The sequence below is a fragment of the Aquila chrysaetos genome, chromosome 26, assembly GCF_900496995.4.
Source record: "Aquila chrysaetos chrysaetos chromosome 26, bAquChr1.4, whole genome shotgun sequence".
Taxonomy (NCBI): domain Eukaryota; kingdom Metazoa; phylum Chordata; class Aves; order Accipitriformes; family Accipitridae; genus Aquila; species Aquila chrysaetos.
In genome coordinates, this window is record NC_044029.1 from 16,644,621 (window position 1) to 16,655,155 (window position 10,535).

Consider the following 10,535-nt stretch of genomic DNA (forward strand, 5'->3'; position numbering starts at 1 on the left):
TTGTGTTCCACTCCCAGGACCTGGGTTTCCCGAGTTTCTCATTTGGAGCCATTGGGGGCCAAAGAGGGGGCGGGGGGAAGGGGAGGCAGCAGGGCCGCTGCTGCAGGCTGCCCAACCTCTGCCCGGTCCGGGCTGCGGTGACGTCCCTCCACGCCGACATCTGGGGTCCCAGCCACACGGCCAAAAGGTGAATTAAAGCAGCTGCTCCTCGGGAGGGCTCTGCCCGGCCGGCACACACCTACCGCCTGCCACCTGGACCGCGCTTCTCACAAAAGCCATCTGCAGCCACAGCAGAGGAAGGGGAAGGTATAAAAGCCTCATGGGCTTCAGACAGAAGAGCACCATGTTCTGGTCCCCGGCTCTAGAAGCACTTACTTATTTTGAATTGGCTGGCGAGCGGGTAACATACAGCCCGAGCGGGTCCCAGCTGGTCGCCGGGACGCTGCCCGCGCCACGGTGGGGAAGCCGGAGCCTTTCCCTGGTGGCTCCTGCTCTCGGCTGGGCTGAGGCTGGGTGGCAGGAGGTGGGTGTAAGCCCCATCGTGGTAAGGGAGGGACTAAACCTAACTCTCCCCGCCTGGGTAAATGAACTAACCTCCGCTAGGTTAACCATAACAGGGCAGCATATTGGCACCACGGCTTAGTAACCAGCCGCCCGGAGGGAAGCTGAGGTCTCCAGGTGAAGGGGAGCCCTCCTTGCGTTTCAGGAGAAGGCGTGAAGGGCGAGCAGGGTTAGGGAGGGCTGCGCGGGGCGATGGGCTGCGCGGGGTCCCCGGGGAGGAACCTGCATCCTTGGGGCAGCGGCAGCAGCAAGCATCGTAGTCGAGACGTGTATTGCGTTGCACTCCGGAGTGCAGGGGCTTAACACCAGAACACTGCATCAGGCAACTCTCAGGTGCCTTTTTTGGGGGGGTCTGGACCCACGTATGCAATTTTGAAAAGGCTTTTGAAGCGGGCTCACTCCTCGTTTAATCAGCATATTTTTAAACAAACCTTTGTACTTTGTATCTGTGGTGAAAAATGATTAAAATCATGCTAGTTAGTTGCGGTTATGCGTAGGACTGACCACAATTATTGAAACAGAACATGACCTAAGGCTGCTAGAAGTTGTCCCTGCAGCTAAAACTTTAGCTTCTCATTTCATCAGTTGCTGTTTATTTTGCTGATAATGGTGTCTTGGTATCAGCAGAAAGAGTGCAACTCTTGTTTCTATTTTTGTAAGACGAATACCTGCTTCAGCTGAGCTCCGGGGCAGCAAAGTAGCTGGTTTGTAACCCCCTTGACAGCACTAACAATGTCTTCTGTGTCCAGCATCCTTTAAGCACAAAAGTTAAACTGGTTAACTTAGTAAATAGGGTGTGTGGGAGGGTTTTAGTCACTTAGATTTGTGGTAAGGTGCGGTTGGAGACTCAGTGCCTTAGACGCAGGGTGGAGTCGAGCAGAGGCTAAGGCACAGGTTCTTCCCTCCTCCTCCTCCTCCTGAGCTTTGCCTGTCTTGAACTGCTGCCTAACTAGGCTTGGGAGCTCAGGCCTGTTCTCACATCCCTGAAACCAGTTCTGCCAGTGTAGATATCTTTAGAACACATTGCAAGTGTTATTATATGATTATACATTAATTAAATAAGGTTTTCATTACTCATCAGGTAGCTGTTGTGTACAGGTAAGCAGTGGACTTGTACCTGTCACCTTTAACACCGTCATGTGTTAGGATTTGGATTTGTAATGGCTCAGATGGCTCCTCTTTTAGTAAAAGCGATGGCAGCTGTAATGTTTTTAGCTTGAGGGGACCCCCAAATAAAGTTTTGTTGCAGATTAGCTTGTGCATATGCACATACACAAATATAAAGCAATGGAGGGCAACGTCTAGTCACTCACATCAGCAGGCCCACCTCTTCACAGGGGAAACCAAAAGACCGCGTGTGAATTGCAGTCATTCCCTTTGCTAGAGATGGAAAGGAAGAAGACGTGGGCTCATGTAGGGCTCCATTAGGAACCTGCAAAATTTGTACATGGGACATCCATGAATTGGACTCTCATATTTCTTTCGTCTATGATTTTAAAATCCAATTCAGTGAGCTTAATCTAGACCTGAAATAGAATCAAATTAATCCACAAAGTTTCAGTACTGTGTCTAAGGAGTTAAGACCTCTTGCTTTTCCTTATTTTCCAATGCTTTATATAGATCTGTGTCATGGTCACCACCCTGGACAGGCAAGCGGCTGATGTGCAGGGAGAGACCGTGTCGAACCTGAAGCCACTCCGCAAAGTGTCACTCTGCAGCACCTGGGAGCAGGATCTCAGCCCCGCTGAAGCCAGGTCTGGAGAATGGGAGCGGAGCTCAGAAACACCCTCCAGTCCTCAACTTCGGGCACCTACGGCTGCGCTGAAGCGTGTTTCCCTCTCAGGTTTGCCAGTACAACTGTACCACAGCCTCACTCGTTCTGCCTTTATTGAGACTATCTTTTATTTTTAACTCTTCTGCAGTCTTCTTGCGTGACGTATGGCAAATCGTTTGACTTTTTCCTGCTCCATTTTCCTTATCTACCGAGTGAGGATAACACTCACCTCTGAGGACTGCAGGAGACCAAATTCATTAGTGATGGCAGGGTGCTCTCAGATGTGTGGGTGGCAAGTTCTGTCTAAGTCAGAAGCATATTTAAAATTGAAGAAATGTTTGATTCCATCTCCAGCTGTTTGCTGTGGCTTCTCTGACTCATAAAAAATGTTGCTATAGAGGCTTTAAAAGCTGCTGCCTGTGGCCCTTGCCTTTTTCACCGCTCTCCTTTCTTCATTGCATAGCTCACAGTTATGCTTTTTAAGGTAAGCAGCTTTCCTCTAGCAAAATACAGCGTTCTCTTCCACTTCTTTACACGTGAAGAAAGACTGCTTTTCATTTGCTTGCATATGAGTTTTCTGCATTTTGTTTTTAGCTTTAATATAACAGTTTTAAATTTAATAGATGCCTTTTATTAAGCCGTTATTACATTTTTATATTTTACCATAATCCTGAAGTGGTTGCAAAAGACATTTCTAGTACAATAAAGATCCAGAAGGATTCAACAGTTTCATTCACCTTCCTAAAAAATGATGACATATGACATTCATGTTATTTTCCACAATGTTTGTTACTAAAAAAACCCAACCTACTCTTTTAAGAAGATAAAGTAAAAATAAATCACAAAGTTTATAGGGCATAAGCTTTCCTTTTATTTTTGTAACTGTACTTTCTAACAGAGCTCAATCTATTTGTAATTACTCAACACTACAGAATCTCTTCTTGGGCAGAAGATTAGATAATAAAGTGTCTACGACAAGCACCAATCTTTAAAAGGGCCAGAGAAACAGCACCTAAGATATCAGTAAGAGCAAAAATTCTACTTGAAAGAATACACTGGTGTTTCTATTTACTAACTTATCAGCTTTGCTTAAATTAACTATGACTGAAGTATGCTCTACTCTTTTCCTCAATTAACTTTTCATTCATTCACAAATTTGTTGGGCCTCACCCTGGAATGAGACCCTGCATTCTTCAAAGAGCCGGGGTGACCTGCTACAGTTTCCAACTAATCAGAGAAACAAAAAAAGGCTGAGATTAAACCCCAAGGAAGCCAGGCTATCTTGGAATTCACTTGCAAGCATAAACATTGTCACTTACAACAAGCAGATCTGCAGATATTTAGCAAACCCCAGGGTGCTCGGTACAGTGAAGATTTCCACATTTGATTGCCATCTTCTCCACTGGAGGAGTTTTTTTAGGTCTTTATCTAATCAAGAAGTTAGCCGGTGTGTTAGACAAAAGAAACTTTCAGCACACTTATAAGGGTTTAGACAGCCCTCTATGTCCCTATTCATTGCAGTCAGCTCTGATATTGTGATTCATAAAAGTCACATTAAAATCATAATTAAAACAAAAATACAGAATTGGGAATCATAATCTGTGTCTGTGATGGGTCAACTTATGTGCAACCTTTATCTTTTGTAAGAAAAAAAGAAACGCACTTAAAATTTCTTGTGGTTAATGCTACCGTTTCTGAACAAGCCTTGTAATAACTTTGCATTAATTATCCTTTTGCAGAAAATGTTGTTTCAGATGTCTTTTCACTGGCAAGAGCGGGGTTTGTGCACTGACTGAATGCTTGAAGTTAAATTAATATCAGCATTAGAGATACCCTTAGAAAATAAAAATATGGCTCTGGAGTCAGAAAGTTGCTAAGATTTAAGAAAAAAATTCCTTGATCTGCTGGGCTGCTGGGATGTCCTGCTGCTGTTGATTGTGGTTTTCATTTTATGCAGCAGAATGTTCAGTTCAGTTTAGATGCTGCAGAGCTGTCGTGAAGGTGCCTGTCAAAAATAGTCTGTTAAAGAAAGATCTCAGAGAGTAAAATTATCAACAAACAATTCTGAGTAAAGTAAACTTTCTAATATACTGTTTCATGTTGTATGCCTTTGAAAGCTGTGCCTGATGTGCTCTCCTTGGAGGGGCGACGTATGGATGGTAAATATCTTCTCGTAACTACTGTGTTCATACAAGGGAGGAGATAAAATAAGGGAGCAGGAAACTTGAAACAAAATGTGCTAACCATCCACGACGTATGTCATGAAGAATGAAAACAGGACAAAAGGAGTGGTCAGATCAATGGGTTTCATGCCAGAATCATCAAAACACACCTGAACTGTGTGCATCTCCAGTGATTACTTTGACCCCCTTTAATGGCAAGACGTTTCTCCCTGTTGTGTTTGCTGTATTCTGGGGAAGAAGTGGAAAATGAATTCTTCAGTAAATTGAAAGGCAGAGGTGGAGAAAATGGACAAGCTTCCTTAGACAGAAAAGTTTGTGCACCCCAGCCTGTTCTGGGATGTTTACATACAGATTAAGAGAAAAGCGTGAGGAGATGCGATTGCTTGTGTAAGTGTGCGGTAGCTTTTGTTTTAAGACTGTGCCTTTACAGGACAACAAAAATCTATCTATCCATCATCTATCTATCTATCTGCCTACTTACCCACTTACCTACCTACCTGTGTATAATGTTGCTGTAGCAGTGGGTAAGAACGTAAGCAACGTTCTTGCAAGTTCTGTAGGGTGAGGTGGTGTCTTTTTTTGTTGTTTTTTTTTTTTAAGACCAACCAATATGGCTAACAAAAAGAGCTAAGCAGTGGGATACAAAGAGTCTCCTTCAAGTCAGATGGCTGCTGAAGTGCATTGAGCCCTCCCAGCAGCCGTTGTCTGCCGTGGGTTGCCTAAACTCTCCCGCAAGTCCTTCCGCGGGCAGAACTGGGGAGTGCTGACCAGATGGTGGGAAGTGTGAAGCAGCCAGAGTTGGTGGATTCTTCGGTCAGCACAATTGGATCTGAAAGCGGATGTCTGCCTACCACCTTCGCTGCACTGAGAAAATGAAAAATACAGCAACACTGTGACTGAGGCAGATTGCTTACCTTCCATTTTAGCACAGCTTGGGGAGGCACAATAAAATTTAAAATGGCGGTTTGACAGTGAGCTTTGTTCCTCAAACGACAACGCAAACAGGCTACGAAGGGAAAGTAAAAGAGCTTCTTGTGCCCTCTTGCTCCTCAGAACAACAACGTAGGACCTGAGCTTATGTACGATCTAACGCTGCTCCCACTGATCTAGTAATCTATAGACTGTAGTGGTAGCAGTAAAAAGCCCCACGGGAATAAATAAGGACTACTGTGCTGAGTAAGAGTTTGCACAGGCTGTGCGCTTTCTACAGTATATGTCTACATTTGGGATGAAGATTAGCAGGCTGGTTGCCTCAGTGCAAGCAGAAAACATGTTTCAGACTGCACATTTTCACGGTTGGCTTGCAAACTGGTTTCAAGAGTGCACCAGCACAGACATATTAAAACCACTATTGTTAGAGCCCTTTATTGTTTCTTGTTTAAAATTTTATGAAAGACTTAAAATTGCTTTCCTTTGATTTCAGTTAACCTAGTTACTCTGTATTTCTCCATACAGGTTGCGGAAAACAGGATTTTATGAGCAATTCAAACTACGCATGAAGAGTCTCTTAACAAATACATGGTGCCAAATTCTTAGATACACAGGACCACTGCAGTAAAAACAAAGGGATTGTATGGGTGGGAATAGGAATAGATTCTGCAAGGAATGTGGATTCCCAAAGGAAGTGGTAACTTTCATAAACTCTTGAAAACCCATTTTCTATACCCGCCGCTCTCACCACCTTCTTCTTATAAACCGGGCCATCCAGTAAAACTTGTAGTTTTCTGACCCGCTGTGCCGTGCTATTATGGCTGAACAAGTGGGGTGAAAAACAGGCATGTGAAATTTTCACAGCGCAGCACACACCAACACAAAGCCTTGCCTTGGTTTCAAATTTCTTTACGAATCCAAAATCCAGGCAAGCTTCATTGAAGGGTTTGTTAAGGTTCATGAACCGCAGGATGAGTTTGGGGGTGTGCCAAAAAAAAGAAAGGTCTGGAACAGCGAGCAGAAACTGGGAGCAGATCTACTTTGGGCTCTGCCACGGGCCGGCTGCGGGTCTTGGGCAGATCATCCTCCTTCTCTCCTGTCTCTCCAACGGCATCGCATGAGTAACGCTGCTGAACTCCATGTGTCTCAGGAGCGTTGGGAGGATGAATGGCTGAGAAGCCCTTTAATTGAGTAAGTGGGGTGTTATACTAGGACTAGACTGGGCTATAAAGTCTTCCCAGCAGAGCCATAGCAGCAAAGCTCCAGAAGAGACCCGGCTGGAGAATCCTTTTCCAGGTTTGCAGAAGTCATCCTGAGGGCCATACATGATATTTCTCTGAAGATAACTTCTTTTACTTCTAACATACACCTTCTCATGGATTTTGCCAGGATACCTGTGGCTGCTATTCCACTTCCTCTAAGGCAAAGGAAATAATTGTAAAATGCAGTTTACTGAGTGGGGCATTGGAAGGACAGAGCTTTGGGCTGACCTCAAAGAAATAGGCAGCAGGGGCAGCTCTGCTCCCATGTTCACGGGCAGAACGGTGTGTGTGTATGTGGGTGGGGGGATGTTCCTACCAGTCGTGATACAGCTCCTTCCAAATTACCGTGAAGTCACAAACTGGAATTAGTCTGTTAGGAAAGTTCTGAACCTGGGTTAGGTTTTATTAGGGTCATTTAATGTTTTAGCGATTGCTTTACCAAAGATGTAAGGAAAGATGCTGAGAAAGAAAGAAAAACAAAAGGGCTAACATGAAAACCACAGTTAATACTTTCAGAACAAAATGGTCAAAATACTGATGTTTTCTTTCAAGTAAAATTATGCTGCTGTGGATCACAGCTCTACAATTTCGTGAAAAACAGGGTGGCATAAAAAGCGACAGTCATCACTGACTTCAGAGAATGCTTTGTTTTAAAGCTGAGTAAACACACTAATCTGTTTGCTAATCTATGTTGTTGTTTGGAGAAATGCAACTATTTAAAGTAATGAGATTCTGTGTTAAAAGTATTCAGGTGTGTTACAAGTAATTATATATAATAAGGTCTCCCCCTATGACTCCATACTTAATCGAGAACCTTATTTTGCTGTTTAAATTCCATGATTGCCTTTGAGAGGAGCCATGTGGTTTTTGACCATGTTATTAGAAGTGTTTAACATATCTGTTGTTTTGTCTATAAGCTTCATTTAAATATTGCAAGTCTGCAAAGCCCTACCCACAAATTCCTCAATACCAGGGGGAAGAGAGCTTTTTCATGTCTGTAAAATAATTTTACTGGGTATTAAGATTACTTGCTGCAACCACATTCATTGTGGGGTGATGAAATCAGAGGCTTTGTGACAATCCCATAACATACGCAGTGGAGTGTCAAGATACTGATTACACGGAGCAATTTTGGGCAAATTTCATTTTGCAGCAGCCACACCAAGTGGTGTCCAATACATTCAAAAAGGGATTTTCTGCTGTGTACGTCTAGACATGCGGTCTAGAGGGGGTAGAGAAATACTGGATACAATATTTACAGCCACGCAGTAGGAAACAGGGAGGTCTCTGTTATCTTTACTTCATATGGGATGAAGTGAGTCTGTTGCAAGTTAAGGTTGTTGAATTACTGTAGATATTGTTCTGATATAGGGCTACGTAAAATAAAACATTATATTTTTAAAAAAAGGGTGCCAAAATTAAGACTGTCAGCTGCATATAGGGCCACAAAAATGATCAGAGGGATGGAACACCTCTCCTATGAGGACAGGCTGAGAGAGTGGGGGTTGTTCAGCCTGGAGAAGAGAAGAGAAGGCTCCGGGGAGACCTTAGAGCAGCCTGCCAGTACCTAAAGGGGGCTTAGAAGAAAGATGGGGAGGGACTTTTTAGCAGGGCCTGTTGCAATAGGACAAGGGGTAATGGTTTTAAACTAAAAGAGGGTAGATCTAGACTAGGTATATAAGGAAGAAATTTTTTACGATGAGGGTGGTGAGACACTGGCAGAGGTTGCCCAGAGAGGTGGTAGATGCCCCATCCCTGGCAACATTCCAGGTCAAGTTCGACAGGGCTCTGAGCAACCTGATCGAGTTGCAGATGTCCCTGCTCACGGCAGGGGGGTTGAACTAGATGACCTTTAAAGGTCCCTTCCAACTCAAACTGTTCTGTGATTCGATATTGTTCCAAATGAGGGGTACCAGCTTTTTGATGCATTCATGTGATTCTCAGCGTTTCTGCAGGGAGGAATTCATTCCAAAATGTGTGAGCAGAAGCCGGAATGTGTACATGGAAGGACTCATTTTCATGGGAACCAGACATGGCCTAGGCCAATGAATTCCTTCTACTTAAGGTAAGAAAGGTCAGAGGCCATGCAACAATGACAGCAAAATGTAAGGCTTGTCTGTTGAACTTGTCCTTCTCACTAGAAGCTTCAGACACCGTCTCGATGTTACTGGCTCACATACATGTGCACGTGTGCACACCTGCACACACACATTCAAACACACCCCCATTTATCCTAGAGGAAAAAAACAAAGAACATAAGACGCTATTATTGCAATTTTCAGGTCTAAATACCTGGGCATGAATAATCGTTAAGGGTGCAATGTTTATGCAGGATAGTTTCCAAAAATAAAAGGTTTGCTATGAACAGCTCCACCAGACACTTCATAGCTTCACCCTGCAACTTTATCATTTCTTTGTTCTTATCACTACTAAATGCCTTGTAAAGCCAAAGGAATCTAAACGTATTATTACTTCCAATATCTGTATGATACCAGTTAGGAGTAAGTTGCTGTTTATGCCACTTTACATTTCAGAATGGTTGATATATGCTGATTAAGTATGACAACCGATGCAAAACTTGTCAGCTCAAATTAGGTACATCAACTATACTGTTTTACGGAAGATTTTTTGGAATACATTACATCATACTTCTTTGTCACTTTCTGAAAATACAAATGCATTTTCCAAATTCATACATTTTGTCTTACAATAAATCTGTTAGGAAGATGAGTATTGCAGATTTATCCCCTATGTATCAGTAAGGAAACTGAGACACAGGCCTAGATCTTTGCTGTTGTAATTTTTCTCTTGCAGTCTAACCAAGTCCTGTGCGTAGAACAATAAATGCCATCCATTTATTTACTGCTGCATGGTATATTTAATTAATTAACTGGTCTATTATTATGCCAAATAGTCACTGTATGTTATTGGAAGGATGGGGCATCATCTTCCTCTCTTGTATCCAGTGTCCTAAACATCGGAGTCTCATCTCGGAAGGTTCTGCTTCTGGAGGGTTCTTGAAGTCTCTCCTAAGGTTCCCATGAAAAAGACACACATGGAAGAATCTTATTAATAGCTGATTACTTATAAACTTAATCCTTAGGAGTCGGCCGAGTGTGGTTCCTTAAGAGCTGTAGGAGTCTCCTAGGACTGTGAGTTAGCCCCCGAAGCCATGAAACCCCATCCTCTGTCTTGTGTCGTGGGCTCTCCACGTGCGGTCATCGCGCACTCGACCCCCTGACGGCGCACGTGGCAAAGCCGCCCGTCCCTGCGTGTCACCCTCCCGGGGAGGAGCGGGGCAGGAGGGCCGGGTCACACGGCTGCTGCCGCTGGTGGTGATGATGATGATGATGATGATGATGATTGCTTTCCAAGTACGTCTGTGGTCATTGACTGGGCAAGGCTGGAAAACTTCCAGCGCAGTTGTTTAGACTACCGGACCGGGTGATATATAGGGACTTCTTTGTGCGGTGCTCTCAGTGTCTTCATCCCGACGCGGAATAGGACTCAATAAAAATACTTTTCGGGGGGCGGGGGAGGCGGCTAATATTTTATTTTAGCTGGGAGAAACATTAAAGTGTTTCAACCCGACTTACTGGTGACTGACACTGGCCGGGGGGAGGCGGGAGGTTCCCGCGGGGCGGGGGTCGGTCTCGTTTGTGTCTCCAGGCGCCTCCCGACCGAGAGCCGGCACCTCGGACCGCAGCCCCCCCCCCCCCGGGGGCTGGAGGCCGAGCTCGGGCAGCGGCGTGAGCGCGGCCCTCCCGGGGCAGGCGGACCCCCCCGCCCCCGGGCCCGGGCCCGGCGTGAGGGCGGGCAGCCCCT